This window comes from Megascapheus bottae, chromosome 3 (genome assembly GCF_031878675.1).
Source record: "Megascapheus bottae isolate mThoBot1 chromosome 3, mThoBot2.hap1, whole genome shotgun sequence".
Lineage (NCBI taxonomy): Eukaryota > Metazoa > Chordata > Mammalia > Rodentia > Geomyidae > Megascapheus > Megascapheus bottae.
The window spans coordinates 21,421,914-21,439,136 of record NC_143511.1 but is presented as its reverse complement, the minus strand read 5'-3'; the positions used below and the strand labels follow the sequence as shown (position 1 = coordinate 21,439,136).

Genomic DNA, 17,223 nt, shown 5'->3' with positions numbered 1-17,223 from the left:
CAATTTATGTGAGATTTGTTAAAAAAAAGATTTGTAATAGTTCAGATGACAAAAATTACAGTGGTGTGGCCAAGAAAACACCCAGGGGGCTCTTAGGTTCCCTTGTGCCAGGGCTGAACTATCAGATCAGCCTTCTGGACTCAAATGCGACACTGTCAATAAGGATACATCATCCTTTTTGTGGTGTAGAAGAGCTGTCGGTTATAATTCCCATTATTCCATAGCCAGGATTTTCCATTAGTACAGCCACCTGCTGGGCTGCTCCACTCGGGTTTAATGGAGTCTGAATTTGAATTTATCACCATCTGTAGGAAGAAGGGAAATAAGAGAGCATCACTAATTCCTTTTTTCATTTGCTAAGCCCCCATATGTATAATTTTTATAAGCAGGAGAGCTCCAGATAGATGGAAGAATATTTTAGTTCCTGTTGACATCAGAGCTCCAGACCTAGGGGGAAAAGCGCTGTCTGTCCTAGGGCTAATTTCAGCAACAAAAAGAATGTTTTAATTTCATATGTTATATAGAATGAATTTCATGCAGATTCAAGATATGTTTCTCTTCAGTACCCCTTCCCCACCAAAAAAAAAGTCTCAGATGATTTAATCAGATCTTTGGCAAAGATGAAAGACTTGAATACATATCAAGTTCCACCCCCAAAGCTCAAGATTCCTAATTACTACATTAGCTCATAAATAGAACAGTATACATGGTGGGTGTCTATTTTACAGGTTTCCTTTTATCCTCCACACAATAAAACCAATGTTCTGACTTCTGTAGAAATGAGAAGAGGATAGATGAGGAAATATCAAACATTGAAGACGACATGTAAATCTGAAGTTCCATGACAAAGTTGATGTAAATATGGCACACAGGTTCTGACTTAAATCACTAGTGCTGTTTCCCTGTTACTTAATTGATTAAAAAATAAGTTAGACAGGTTTGTAGCACAGTAAACGATTTGTGATTCATTCTGGCAGAGGCTAGTTGCAAAATTTATCAGGCTGATCTTGGCCATCTCTGACTCTACTGGATAAAGATACTGCCTTCTTGAATCTGCTGTCCAAGCAAAGATATGGAGGAGAAATTAATGTCATTCTTACTACCTACAAAATGTCTGTGGTCCATCCTAACTTAGACCAAAGCAGAAAATAACATAATTGGAAAGATACAGGGGTAAAACATTCAGAAAACGGGAAAGGTTAAAAATGAAACACATACACATACACACACACACACACACACACACACACACACACACACACACACACACACAGCCTTTGAGCAAACTCTGTGTGTCACTGTCTTTTCTTAGGAACCATGGGTTCCTTTTTTTCTCATGAGCCTCCCTCCACGTTTATCATTTTACATTAATGACTCTAAACAATGAGTCTGTTTTAAAGTCATAAGGGTCAGCTGTAGATTTGATGAGCCTGGATAATTGGAGGGAATGCTACTTAGTATGGAGGAGCCCACAATTCCAGGGGAGGAGAGGAATCTACACAAACAACTGGGCTGTTCTTGAAAGCTACCAGGAGAGCAGGCTCAGCTCTCAGAGAAGCTGTGAGTAGTACATTGTGACAAACCCAAATGCCTCCTGGGTACCAGCTTCTCTCGTGGAAAACGTTTGATGTTTGATTTGTAATGAGACCGAGGAGGAAAACAGTTCCCTTGGTTAACAAATGCATATTGGAGATGAACAGATTCAAAGATTTATGTGTTGTCCAGGGATGAGATTTCCCCCCACTTCACTCATTTATTACTTAGAAAATTCTCTAAATGCCTTTTGTTTTGCAATGTGGTGAGGATTAGGATGGTACTGCAGTCAAATTTGACTCTAGGAAATCTAGAGATGGCGATGCTGTATTTCATATTGATTGGTTTGATTCTTTTCTTCCTGTGCAGGTGAAAATGGCTTTAAGCCTTTCCTTTGGGCAAATAGCTGTCCAAACCCAAGACTCTTAAGACAAGGCAATCAGTGGACTGGAAGCTAAGGGAAAAAGAAAAAACCATGAATGGCGATAAGAATACGTAACACAGACCTTCTAAAGAAAAATGAAATGAAAAGCAAAGTAAAACGCTAAATGTCTCTGTGGTTAATTTCACTCCATCAGGCTCCTTGTGGGTGTCGTCACAATTCGCTGGTACATACCGACAGCCCCACGTTTGGAGAGGAAGACCGACCCTAGAAAAGATCTGTCAGTTTGGGTTAATGGAACATTGTTATTACCTGAGGTCAAGCAGATGGAGGGCAAACTTCTCTGCTGGATTCTGCTGCTCTTTAATTAACGTCCACATTTATTATGTCAATATAATGCATCATGCCTGGTTTAAAGGTTGCTTCACTCAAAAGCTAAGAACTAGTTACTAAAATCTCAATATCTGAATAATTGCACAAGTCTCTGAGAGATAGACTTACACATTCATTAGACAAAGTTTAAATCAATTATTTGGGAAAAAGTCAAAGGATGGAGAAAGGGGAAGGAATCAGGATTCATTAGTATATATTTCTTAATGTGTAGATGGTTTTGATAATTCTTTGATGAGCATTTACAAATGAGGGAATGTAAGAACAGGTGTGTGAATAAAGAAGAAAGTTAAACTCCCAGTCAATAAAGCAATGTAGGTCTTCTTACTGAGTTATTCCTTTGGAAAGAAATTAATAGCTATAATTCATTTAGTGTTCTGTTTACCATTGTAGAGAAGAATAGCACACCGGGAAATAGCACAAAAGAGATATCTTTTGTAAACTTTTATTATCTTAGGCCTGTACATAAGCTAAAAGGAATTCCTAAAGTCTAATAGGTACCATGTGGCGTTCTGGTGTTAAATCTTTAGCACCATTCAAAGAATGAGTCTATTATGTAACCACAAGAAAGTATGCATGCCATCACTACAAACATTCTTAAAGATGACAGGCTTGCATTGTTCATTTTAGGAAAGTAGTTTTTCCATGTTAGCTTCAGCCTTTAATTATTTAAGCTAGTCAAATTCAAGATCATTAAAATGTGCACATATTATCTGGAATAACTCCAAGAGGAAACAGCAGGCAGTGATCTGGCCCTTTGGATTAAGCACTTGGTTGCTACTTCATGTTCTCTTTTCTCTTCAAATTCAAGAATAGATGCACTCTTTAACCAAAACTGGTTCACCCAGAGCAACTAAGAAAATATACTTCATAATTCCATGAGAATTTTCAGTTGCTGAGACCACACCCAGTACTGTGGACCCCGATTTCTAGAAAACATAAATTAACTTTTATTGAGTATAAACTTTATTCCTATTAGTAATTTCCCCCCACACACATACATGTATGCATCTTGTCAAGGACCTTTCCTTGTGGATTCTAGATTATATTTTCCTGTGAAACAATCTTCCAGATTCCTACATATCTTCATTGTTCTAAAATAGTACAGACTCAGACTTAATGCAATAACTGAAGAATATACTGGAAGAGCCAGTATCAGTGCCAGAATTTCTTTTGTATGTGTGCGTGTGTGTGTGTGTGTGTGTGTGTGTGTGTGTGTGTGCATCCCCTAGTGTTTGAACCCATAGCCTCACATATGCTGAGAAATTGCATTATCACTTAAGTCACGATCCCTACCTTTTTGTTCATATAGTATTTCAGAAATAGTTTCTTGCCAACTTTGCTTGCACTGTGTTAGAATTCATCCTCCTCCTAATTCTGGAACTATAATAGCTGGGATTACAGGCATATGGAAGCATACCTTGTCCATTGATGTTCTTTATAAAGTTGTCATTTAAGTCAATAGTTCTCCAAGAACACCAATTTTCTTCCTGTCAGGGTATAGAGGTTCTGTGGGAGAGAGTGTCTAATAAAATCAAATTGATAGATGCCAGAGTTTGAGCTAAACTTTTCACAATACATAAAACAGAAACATAAGATGATACTTTATGGAGCCGGGAGTTTGGCCTAGTGGTTAAAGTGCTTGCCTAGCATGCATGAAGACCCGGGTTCAATTCCTCGGTACCACATACATAGAAAAAAGCTGGAAGTGGTGCTGAGGCTCAAGTGGTAGAGCTCTAGCCTTGAGAAAAGCCAAGGACGGTGCTCAGGCCCTGAGCTCAAGCCCAGGACTGGCAAAAAAAAAAAAAAAGATGATACTTTATTACTCATGTTGCGATTTAGAAACTTTGATCTATGTCAACAACGTCACCATTACATCTCTAAAGGAATAAAATATCTCTTTACTGACAAATTAAAAAAGAGTAGTTTAAAACTCAGAGAGTGGTTTCTACTCTACTTGCTATGACTAAGAAAGAGGCAGGCAATACAAACCATGGTTTTCTTATTTGAAACCAAGTATTACTGCATATGAAATTACACATATAGTAAACTACATAACAAATGAAAGATGCTTTTTCCACTGGTTTTCATCAGTCTGCTTTTTCTCACTTTTAGTGCTTCTTATGGATACTTCTTTCAGATCAATTTGTCATTTCATTTCTTAGAGGAAAAATGTACCAAATTGGCATGCCCTTATGACTGCTTCTGGAATCTTTTTCAATTCTCAACTCCAAAACCTGATAAAAAAAATATATCTCTAGTAATTTTCCTATACTTTAGTAATGGAACATTCATTTCTTATATGTGTTTTGAACACTTAAGCATTTAGGTGATTTTTTTCGTATTACAGATAACCTATTTCATATATTTTAATTGTAATTAATAGAAGGGTTACATTATATTCATCAGATAGAAGGTACATTACTTCATAATTATTGATACCCTTTCTCATGTCATGGTCCCCATTTCCCTCCTCCCCTCCCCCTGCTCATCTTGATTTCCCCCCTTCCCTACCCTATTTCAAATAACCAATTAAGGTTATATAAAATATATCAGATAACAAGGTGAAATATTGTAACAATATGAGATAATCAAGGGACAGCAAAAGAGCTGAGAGATAACATAGCATATTAAATACAACATTCCATTACAAGGAAAAGCTGCAATATTATGTAGCAACAAAATCAGCATTACAAAAAATTCTCAAAGATGTTCTACACATTAAAAACCAACACAAACGAAATAGTGACAAATAAATAGCACCTAAAATTCATACCATCTAAGTACCACAAGAACTGTCAACCCACAGGCCTTAATGAAAGCTTTTAAAAATGTCAGGAACTAGTAAATATTTTTCAATCCTAACTCTCAATATCAATGTACTTAACTCTCCAATTAAATGGCATAGACTGTCTAGTTGGATCAAAAAGCAAGATCCATCGTTCTGCTGCCTTCAAGAGACACATCTTGCTATTACATGGTTTTTAAAGGTCATAGAGTGAGTCTAAACCTTATGTATGCTTTACATTTTTTAGCATGCTGCAATATTCTTGTTGTCTCTTAATTCTGTAAGTCATTCTACATTCCTGATCATTGAATGGCTTTTTCAAGCATTCTTTCTTATCAATATTCAGTGATAGACAATAGATACAGAGTAAATGCAGTTCTCAAACAAATAAGCTGTTTGTTTTCCTCTTTCTCTGAAAAAGGTAGAAATGAATGATAGTCTAGAAATGAAGTGATAGAGTGCAAGCTTTGAGAAGCTCAAAGACAGTGTCTAAGACCTGAGTTCAAGCTCCAGGACTAGGGGGTGGAACAAAGTATATTATGAGTAGACGAGATACAGCAATGAAATTTACTTACTTTATTTAATAAACCTACAGAGTGATTACACTGAGTAAGTAGAGCTACACATATAATTATGGTGCATCACACACATACAATATTGCATTAAACAATCCAACTCTAACATAACATATATGTCTGATTCTATTAACAAAATGTTCAGATATAGGCAGAACAAAAAACATCTATTCTTACAAATAAAGATACCAGTTGTATTTGGACAGTGGAAAACATCTAGGAATTAAATTATGTTTTATTTCTAGGCTTGGAGTGTTTTAGCTAAAAAACGGAACTTAAACTACTAAGAAGAAACAAAAATGGCTTATAGATACATGAAGAAATGCTCAACATCTCTGGTCATAAAAGAAATGCAAATCAAAACAACTCTAAGATTCCACCTCACTTCAGTTAGAATGGCTAGGATCAGGAAAACGAATAACAGATGCTGGAGGGGATGTGGCCAGGAGGGATCACTACTACACTGTTGGTGGGAGTGCAAACTCGTTCAACCACTATGGAAAGCAATATGGCAGTGCCTCAAAAGGCTAAACATAGAACTCCCCTATGACCCAGCAATTCCACTACTTGGCATTTACCCAACCATCCAGAAACTAGGGCTTACTAAATCCACTACCACAACAATGTTCATTGCAGCATTATTCACCATAGCAAAAATATGGAACCAACCTAGATGTCCCTCAGTTGATGAGTGGATCAACAAGTTGTGGTATTTGTGCACAATGGAATTCTATGTTGCTGTCAGAAAAAAACGACATCACCCCATTTGTTAGGAAATGGAAAGTCTTAGAAAAAATCATATTAAGTGAAGTAAGCCAGACTCAAAGGAAATTAGGCTCAATGGTTCCCCTCACTTGTCATAATCAAGAGAAACCTTGGGCTCTACTAGCAGTGATCTGCAATAAAGCAAAATCTTGATACATAAGGCCATATAGTATGAAGCTAATTGAAAAGACTTCCAGGATATAAAAACAAAAGCCATACAATGAATGATGGTTGTCCTAAATGTACTATGTTATCTCTCATGTCTTTTGCTGTCCCTTGGTTATCTCATATTGTTACAGTATCTCATTTTGTTATCTGATATATTGAATTTATTTGTATTTGGTTATTTGAAATTGGATAGGGAAGGGGGGAAAACCAAGATGGGGGGGTGGAGGGGAGGGTAATGGGTACCAAGACATGTGAAAGGGTATCAATATATGTGAATTAATGCACCTTCTATCTGGCAAATATCATGTAACTCTTTTATTAATTACAATAAATAAATAAATAAATAAATAAATAAATAAAAACAAAAAAATAATAAAAACAGAGGGATTTGAAGCAAGGCTCAGATGTTAGAGTGACAGCCCATGAATGAAAACAATAAGTACAAGGTTTATGTCCCAGTATCAGTAGTAAAGAAGTAAAACATCAGATCACATAAATATATGGCTTAGTGGTAGAGTGCTTAGGATTCATGAAGCCATGGGTTGGATTCCTCAGTACCACATAAATAGAAAAAGCCTGAAGTGGCGCTGCAACTCAAATGTTAAAACACTAGCTTTGAGTTTAGAGAGGATCTGGCACAGAGCCCAGGCCCTGAGTTCAAGGCCCAGAACTGGCAAAAAATAAAAAGTAAATGACATTCATTTTTTAGCATGAGGTTTCCTTAGACTGAAGCCTAGGCTCAGTGCTTCCCTGGTTAACGTTTCATGAATCTAAAATCAAGTTATAGATTAGCTGCATTCATTTCTGGAGGCTATAGAGAAAAATTAAGAATGAATTTCCTAATATACTCAGGCTGCTAGCAAAATCTAATCCCATGTGTTTGCTTCAAATTCCTTGTTGGAGGTTTATCAGGTCATGCTCAATTTTTACAAGCCATATGCATTTTCTGACTTTTATCTTCGTATTCAAAGGCAACAATAGTGACTCATACTTTTTTCCATTCTGAATCTTACTCATCTCTTTCCTCTGAGATTTCCTGACTCATTTTCTTTTTTGCTCTCTATATATGTGTAAATCTACACACTCAGTTAAAATATAGGAGTATGTGACCTGTCTATATATATTTTAAAATTCATAATAATTTCCTATTCTTTTGGTGAACATATGTATATATCTTAAATATATATGAAAATATTAAAATGCAGAAAGTAAATAATCCAAGTTCATAACTTTTGCTATGTTCAGAGCACAATTTATGTAGAAAATAAAATAAATATTGCACAATAATTAAAATTTTAAATGAGTCCTGTGTATTTGCTTATCACATCACTGTGATTTTTCTGTTTATTTAAAGTTTTTCAAAAAATGGAAGCACTGTGAAATATAATAAAAGAATTTAAAAGATAAATTTAGCTGTTCCTTACATATTCATTTAATTCCAACAGTTAGGTCTATGATCTAAGTGAAAGTTAAAATGCTATATTTTGACCACAATGACAGATATGGAACCACTCTCCTCCAGCTCTGCTTTGCAGATGAAAATGATGAGTATTTAGAAAATGAACCATTTCTTATTCATGGAATGTTTCTACAATTCATGAGGGCAGGATTCTGTCTTTCGTATTTGGGAATGCGTCTTTGATGCCTAGATTACTGTCTATCATTCAGTAGACATTTAATATATACTCGTCAATGGGTGCATCTTGTGCCTGTGCAGAAATACTGGAAAGTGGCAATGGACAATCAGTATGCAAACATGAGAGCCCCTGCCTACTACCTCTTTTTTACTCCTGTTATGAAAATACGTACGATGTGTGCCAGTGACAATGTTGTCTACCACCAAGGCTTTTCCTCAAGCATAATGAAAGATTATATTGCCTCCCTCGTTGTTAAGTTGGAACCCTATCACTAATTCCTTGCCAGTGAGAATGTGGAGGAATAGAAGGAAAGTGTCACTTCTGGTTAGAGGCAAAAAAGAAAAAAAATGTCTCTCTCTCCATCTTTGAGATTTGAAAAATAGAAATGTTGAGGCTGGTGATATATCTTAGAGTCATTTCATTTGCATTGGTGTGTAAGGTCCTGTGATCTAATGGCTAACACAACCAAAATAAATAAAGGGAGGGGAAGAAGGAAGGAAGGGAGGAAAGAAAGAAATATGGAAGGAAGAAAGAAAGGAAAGAAGGAAGGAATGCAGGCAGAAGGGAAGGAGGGAGGGAAGCAAAAAATTTCATCAATAATATGTCATATGAAGAATTAAGCAATAATTATCTCAGTAAATCACTTATATTTCAGTATTTATGACTAGAGTTAGTATGATGATAGTTCATACAATATGGTATGATTTTTGCAAAATATTGTGTTTCAATATTTTTGGAGGTTGAGGAAGGGAATATTAATCTACATATAGTATATATAGTCAAATGTATGTATCATATGTGTATAGTCATATATAGTGCATGTATGTAGTCATACATAATGATATATGTATAATATGACTAAGTTACATATATACATACATAATGATATATGTATAATATGACTAAGTTACATATATACATAGTCTTAATTAGTGTATAAAAGTCTATAATCAGTGGAGTATCTGTGGTTCACTCTTGAAATCCTCGCTAGTTAGAAGCCTGAGATCTGAGGTTTGTGGTTCTAAGCCAACCTGGGCAAAAAAATGTCTTGGAGACTCTTACAACAAATAAAGTAAAACAATAAATAAATAAATAAATGGCTGAAAGTGGAGCTCTGACTCAAGTGGTAGAGCACTAGCCTTAAACAAAATAAAGGACAGCACCCAGGCCCTGAGTTCAAACTGCAGGACCAGCACACATCCACACCCCCCCACACACACCCACACACACATGCACGCATGCCCACAAACACACACACACATAACCTCTGTAGTCAAAGAAATAAATTGCAATTTATAGATTAAACTAAGTTACATTGTTTTTACAAGAGTATTTCCTAATATTGAATAAGATATGAGTTGACTAAGGTAAGTATATATTGTAAGTTTAAGAAAGAGATTTTAAAACATTTTTCCCATTGATATTGAATCACTGAATATTTTTTGTATGAGTTTGCTACTGAAATGTGATGAAGTTTATGGTCTGAAAAATATGCCTGAGACCTCATGAGTAATCCAGAATTTCCTGTCCTCATTCCTGTGGTCTTCTCACCTATAAGACTATTATCTCAATCTTAGTTATTCTCAAGAGTCCCTAGGAATGCAGCACTTGATTTACTGATAGAGGACAAAATACAATTCTGCTTTCTCATTAACCTTCTGATGCTTATATTTTATCCTTGGTACAAACACCAAAATACATCAACCAAACAAATTTAACCCTGCTTTCTACTATCAGTGCAGCATTAACTTCAAAGTTAGTAGTTTGGTCAACTTCACCCTTGACATTCAGACTCTAGCTTGAGACAAAACTTTAGTCCATCTACATCCTTCATACTGTAGAACACATATTAAATTATTTGAGGAAACCTACTGAAGATCATATACTCTACATATATCCTTCTTTTTGGGACTCATAATGCAGCCACCCACTACCCAATTTTAGAATAAAATCTTCCCTGAAATTTTCTCCAATTGTGTGTGTGTGTGTGTGTGTGTGTGTGTGTGTGTTTGTCAAGACTTCAGTGCAATGCTTTGTTGCATTATTTTATTATTCAGTGCTTTGTTTTCAATGTATTTTTCTAATTCCATAAGTTGTCTAGTCTTAAATTTCCCTGTAAGATTTTGATCAGTATACCTCAACAATAAAAAATAAAATAAGAAAGATTTTATATCAGTAATACCTTTGCACATTAAAGTTCTAGCAAACTCAAAAAATACATTCTTAGCATTCTATACATATAATTACACATCTTTTAGAGGAATTTCAAATGTACTTCATCTCTAATTGTTGTTCACCAGAGAAGGGAACGTTAGAACTAACACTCCATGCTTTTGTTCTCTGGGAACTAAAACTTGGAGAGCTATGAACGACAGACATGCCTTGTCCTTTGAGCTCTAGCCAATCATCCAATCATCTACTGAGGGGAATCTGGGTTGGTTCCATATATTTGCTATGGTAAATAGTGTTGCAATAAACATTGTGCTTGTGGCTTTAGTATGTCCTTGTTTCTGTACATTTGGGTAAGTTATTCTTAATATTTGAGATATTCTTAATATTCTTAATATATACTAGAATCATTAAAATTGGTTTCTGAATTTTTAAATTTCAACTTATTGACTATTGTTAATGTGTGTGTGTGTGTGTGTGTGTGCGTGTGCATGTGTGTGTGTGTAATATTAAAGGTTTATACTGCTAAGCCTTCATCTTGTATTTTGACTCACATGTCCAAAAGGAATCTCATGATGTCTGCTTAAAAAAATGGTAGATTTTCACAATGGGAATTCTTTCCAAATGACATTTTACTCTTTTGATGTTGGAGATTCAATTAATTAACAATACATTTCAGTGTTTCAGTAAATAAATTACTGGAAATCCATGAAGTTTTCTACCATATTCCTCTATCTTATGTGTAGAGGAAAATACTTCCTCCTGGACTGATGCCACTGAATAGAGATAGAGCTGGCCAATTGATGCAGAAACTATTGTAATTTTGGTATTGTTTAGTTGATCTAGACATTACCATTCACTTGTAGAGTTTTAAACTCAAAGGCACTGAAAACCATTCATACATTTATAATACAAAACACTTATGTATTAACTTCTAGAGAACTACATTTCTGTTCTTAACAAAGAGCTAGATATATGTTACACAAAATATTCATTGTGATCCAGTGTTGAAAAGAGAAACACACTGTGGATACCAGATAGTCAGAAGAATCCTTGCTCTTGCCAGTAACATACAAGTCCTGTAACAAGTGACTTCATATATGTACAAAGTTAATCACAAAGCCTATTGCTGTTTATCACATCTGTAACCTTAATACTAAGTAGGCTAAGATCTAAGGATTGCAATTCAACTTAAGCAGGCAGATCTAAGAAACTCTGATTTCTACTATATGACAATAAGTCTATATTATATACATCAGGTTCATAATTTTAAACATTGAAATATTTGTAGCTAAGAGGTAACTATGGTCAATATATATTAATTGTGGCAAAGTAATTACCACAAATTATGTAACACAGTGTTCAGTGGGTTTTAGTAATTTTCCCACAAAAAGTACAGTAACTTACAAAGTTATTAAAAGACATAGCATTTTAAACCTCTATCTGTGATCACTGAACAGACACGGTTCCTTTTTATTCATTTTTCTAAGTCACAATGTTCCATTTTGGTCTTCCAAAAACCAATTTCCCTTCAAGGTTTCCTAATACAAATCTTTCTACTTCTAGTCTCAGCTGATGTATTTTAAAATTAGAGAGATTTTATTTTCTACAGTTTATTCCAATGTACACATTTAGACTAGATTAATAAGTTGTTTGACATTTGTAAGCAGAGATACTGTCACAGAAACAAAAGGTATTACAAAATGAAACTAAACACTTCACATAATGTGTATTTCAATTTGTTTCTATAAATCTGCATCTTTCTCATAATATAAAAAAGAATAAGAAACCAAATCATGTTTTATATTAATTGACTACTTGAATTTAATTATAATTTAATAATAACCATTCACATTTGCTACAAAGTTACTTGTTGATATGAATTTTTCTGAGTGTTTTTCACTATTAAGTTATTTATTTATTGTAACAACGCTTTGAAAGAAATAGCAATATAATTTCTAGACTATAAAGGTAATATACCATGCAGTTTAAAATACCACAATATCAAAATAAAAATACCACAATATTTAAGTAATTTATTTGAATCCACATAGTTAGTTAATGGTAAATCTGGGACAGGAAACTTAAATGTTATGAGTCTAAGACATTATTATTAATTTTATGCCAAAAGGACTAATACTGGTAAAGGCATAAAACACAGAGCCAGAAGAGATATCTTAAAGTTAAGACTTTTATTTAAAGGATCATAGACTGGGTTAGTTTATTAAATTCTATTTTTACAATATATTCAGAAACTTCGTATCTTTTACCATTCTACAGAGACAACAATGGTATATGAATGGTAACAATGTTTATTATATCACTGTTGTTCACTTTTTAATTTTTCAGTGTCTCACCTAAACAAGGTATTTCCAATAAGCTTATAGATTCCATACATTATATGGAATTCAAGAAAACACACATTTCCTGCAATAATACATCATGAACATATATGTTACGTGTGTGACTTTGTGTGTGTATATGTGTACATAGGTGTGTGCAAGTGTGTGTAACTCAGAAACCATGTTTTAATTTTTTGTTATGTATGCTTTATTAATTCTTGGTAATTCTTATACCCATAATGAAATGTTTATAGTAAATACAACCTGAACAGGCCGGCCTACTTGATAGTAAACCTTCTGGTTAATAGATTAGTTAAAGAAAATAAGTTAAGTTCTTTTAAGATGTGACCTAAACTCATTACTCTTAAGTTGTTCAAAACCATTTCTATTTGGCTCTGTGATACTGTGATTATTCAGAATAGTTTAAATAATCTTGAAAATTACTGAACCTGATGATAACTTTAATTTTAAGACTTTGAAGTACTCTCCTTGAAGCCCCAGTGCTTTTCTGGTTGTCTTCAAAGTTCACACTACCTCATTTACAAAAATCTCTATGTAGATCTATTGCAAATTGTATATAATGTTTCTTGTGCTCATCATATCCTCATCAACATATTTTGAGGTTATTAATAGCATGATAATTTTGAAGTGTTATGTAAAAAAAGAAGCCTTTTATGTAAAGGAGATCACATTAATCCAAACTGAAGTTTATGCAGTATAGGCTGAAGGGAATAGAAATTTGAATGCAAATCAAATTGGATTTTTTTTCTGAAAATGTACTGTTTAAGTCTTTGAGGAAACCACTGTATCTGTGATTAAAACTTGTCCTCTTATTCTCTTGTATTTGATTAGAAAAAAAAGTTCTCCTTTTGGAAAAAATATTTGTTAAGAAGGAACTTTACAATACTTCCAATCCCATTTAATTATTCATTGACAAGGCATTGGCGTCCAGCAGGGCACTGAGGAGAAATGGACCTCAGAAAACTGTGGGTTGAATGAAAGGGTAACCATAAGACACACACACACACACACACACACACACACACACACACACACAGAAGACTGTTCTGCTAATAAAATTTGTGGTTTAAAAAAAGGTGGGGCATTAAGTCATTTTAAAGCAGGACCAAAGTACTGTGTCTGGGATTCTCCCTGGATAGAAATTTGCTCTCAACAAACTATAAAATCAAAGAATTGGGTGTTTTATCCAGTTGAATCAAAATGACATTCAGCATTTACATTTGTTGGTGTTTTGGTGTTTTTTCCTTTCTCTTGTCTTCGGGAACTCTTTTTTCCTTTTGACTATTCTTTAAAAAATAAAACTGATATTACTTGGCATTCAAAAATAGAAATGTTAAAGGCATAGAGTGTCGCAGAGGAAGGGAAGAGCAATGCTGTCTTGTTTAGTGGGCAGAGGCAGAAGGTTTTTGTAAAGGGTGATATGTCAGCAACAACTGTGTTCATCATCTTTTCATTGCTATGACTAGGTAACCAAGAGAAAGCAATCTGAAGAGAGGAAACTTTCACTTCAGATTATGACTTCAGAGATTTCATCTTGTGATCACTTGTCTTTGTCAGTTTGGTCTGGTGGAAAAGTAGAAAAGAGTGACAGGCAACCTAGAGAGGAGTAAATAAGGTGTTTGTCTCACACACAATGGTTACAAAGCAAGAGAAAGACTGAGGTAGGAGACTCCCGATACCCACTCATAGTATGTCCACAATAGTCTCATTTCTTGATGCAGGGCCTATAGTTCTAAAGATTCCACATTCCTCCAATTTGGAGTCAAAGTCTTTAGCATTTAAATTTTGGGCGTTGGCATTTAAATATTAAAAAGGGCCTATCACTATGCACAAACGTAAACTCAAAATGGATCAAAGACCTCAATATCAGACCTGAAATTCTGAAACTGCTACATGACAGAGTAGGAGAGATACTGGAACTCATAGGCACAGATAAAAACTTGAACAGAGTCCCAGGGTCACAGAAGTTTGAAGATATATTCGACAAATGGGAATACCTAAAATTAAAAAGTTTCTTTACTAAAATAGAAAGACAGCCAACAAAGTGGGAAAATGTATTTACTAATAATAAATCCGGCAAATGTTTAATATCCAGTATCTACAGGGAACTCAAGAAACTAATCCCCCCAAAACCCAACAAACCACTTGCTAAATGGGCAAGGGAACTAAGAAGAGATTTATCAAAAGAAGAGGTTAAAATGGCAAAGAAACATACCCAAATCAGAATGGCCAATATTCTGAAATTCAAATAAAGACAAATTCTGGCTGGGTCATGAAGAAAGAGAAACCCTACTGCACTGCTGGTGGGAATGTAAATGAGTTTAAACCACTCTGGAAGGCTGTTTGGAGTTTTCTTAAAAAACTGAAAATAGACCTTCCCTACTATCCTGCCTTACCACTCCTGGACATCTACCCTGAGCATCATAACCCAAGATGTGATAAGGACATCTGCACAGCCATGTTCATTGCTGCACTATTCACAATAACCAAGCAATAGAAACAACCCAGATGTTCCACTGCAGATGAATGGATACAAAAAATGTGGTACATATATACAATTAAATTCTACATAGCTACCAGACATGATACAATAATGGCATTCTTTGTGAAGTGGATGAAATTAGAGCAAAGCACATTTAGTGAGATAAACCAACATCAAAGAAACAAAATGCACCTGGTCTTCTTGATATGTGGATATTAGATCCAAATAGTACATGAGCCATGACTGAATACTCAAGGTCTTTGACATGATCTTGGAGATATAAATATAACTACATAGACATAAAAATCTATGATGGTATATATACTCAAGACAGAATGTTATATGACATATTTTGATATGTGTCTATGACATACAAATTCTCAACTTAATTTTAATTGTGTTCTAAAATTTCTGTGCTAGTGATTGCATATAGAGATCCCATTCTTGAATACTTATTTGCTAAGCTTGACATTTGAAATACGATGTAAAAGACCAATGTTAATAAAATCTTTTAAAAAATAAATTAAAATTAAAATGGTGGCTGTAACCATAATGAAAAGAGAGAACTAGACACATAGAGGAATAGTCAATGTATCTCTAGGTCAAGGAGATATGGGGGCTATTTGTTATTGTATCACAGTGTACCTTATCCTGAATAACAGAGAAATGATTAAAGCTAAAGAAATGAGTAAAATCACAAGAGGCATGAGTATAAAAAAGAGAGAGAAAATATCCAAAAATGCAGTCATGGAGGTGCCCATTCAGCAACTGAATTGAGAATGGGTCGACATGTCAAGCAATGGTGTAGACTGAGATATTTGTGGATTATTTTAAAAATTATTATTGCTATAGTCAGATTCTTATTTCAAATTCCCAGGAATTTAATAGAAGTACTTTTCTTCTTCTGAGGGAAAAGAGAACATTTCCTTAAATACCAGTAACAACCGATTATAGCCCACATTTGACTGTATAATTTAAAACCAAGTTTCTATTTCTATAGTAAAATAAATTAAGTTTAAGCCTCTTTGCCTCCAGTCTATACAAATACTTCTGAAATAAGTTTGACTTATGAGTGTGATATATCCAAAGAGGTTCTTCATTTTTTCAGCACCCTTAGAATCTAGAACTTGGGCCACAGCTCTAGTTCTAGATTTTTGGTGGATTATTTGAGATATGAGTCTCATAGACTTTCCTTCAGGCTGGTTTTGAAATGTAATTCTCAGATCTCGGCCTCCTGAGTAGCTATGATTACAGGGGTAACCCACCAGCTTTTGATTTGTAAAATTTTGTAGTACATTTTAACTGTGGTATAGAAGAGTATATTAAAATCTAGTAAAATTTTATGATTCAGATTTGAGTTTTGGCTGTGCTACCAATTTTGTTAATTCCTCATCACTTTGGTTCTCAACTGTATTTTTGTTGAGACAGAATGTTTCCAAATTTTTTGATAGAATTTATATCAAAGTATACTGTATGCATCAACAGAAAGTCAGGATACCCTCCCATAACCAGTAATTGATGCTAATAAAAACTGTGGGATGAAATATAGAATAGTCTATAAAAATGAAATATTTTAATAGGTAAGTAGTATTTACTACATTTAGAAATGTTTAAAGTTGCTAAGCACGGTGGCTCACGCCTGTAATCTTAGCTATTCAGGACACTGAGATCTGAGGATCAAGGTTTAAAGTACAAAAGGACCGGAGACTCTTATCTTCAATTAACCTCTAGAAAATGGAAAGTGGGGCTTGGCTCAAGGATAGGGTGGCAGCCTTGAGCTGAAGAGCTCAGGGACAGTGCCCAGGCAGAGTTTAAGTCCCATGACCCTCCCCCACCCCCAAAATGTTTAAAGTTTTGTATCTTTTATTGCATAGGAAGTTCACTTGGAGACATGATCTATACCTGTAAAAGCAAAATTCTGGTTTGAAAGTCCCTATTTTTATGATATTAACAAAACTAATCATTCTCATG

General features: G+C 34.6%; 1 long non-coding RNA gene across 2 annotated transcripts; it reads right to left on the bottom strand.

The window, feature by feature from the left end:
- Nucleotides 1-202: 202 nt before the first annotated feature.
- Nucleotides 203-16,366, bottom strand: LOC150065046 (uncharacterized). 2 transcript variants are annotated; one of them, XR_016534732.1, is made up of 3 exons: nucleotides 16,319-16,366; nucleotides 3,726-3,814; nucleotides 203-305 (listed from the first exon to the last, which is right to left on the bottom strand). It is a non-coding gene; the product is annotated as an uncharacterized LOC150065046 (long non-coding RNA). The 2 variants fall into 2 exon arrangements; XR_016534733.1 differs by lacking the exon at nucleotides 203-305 and adding an exon at nucleotides 1,734-1,987.
- Between the last annotated feature and the right edge of the window lie 857 nt (nucleotides 16,367-17,223).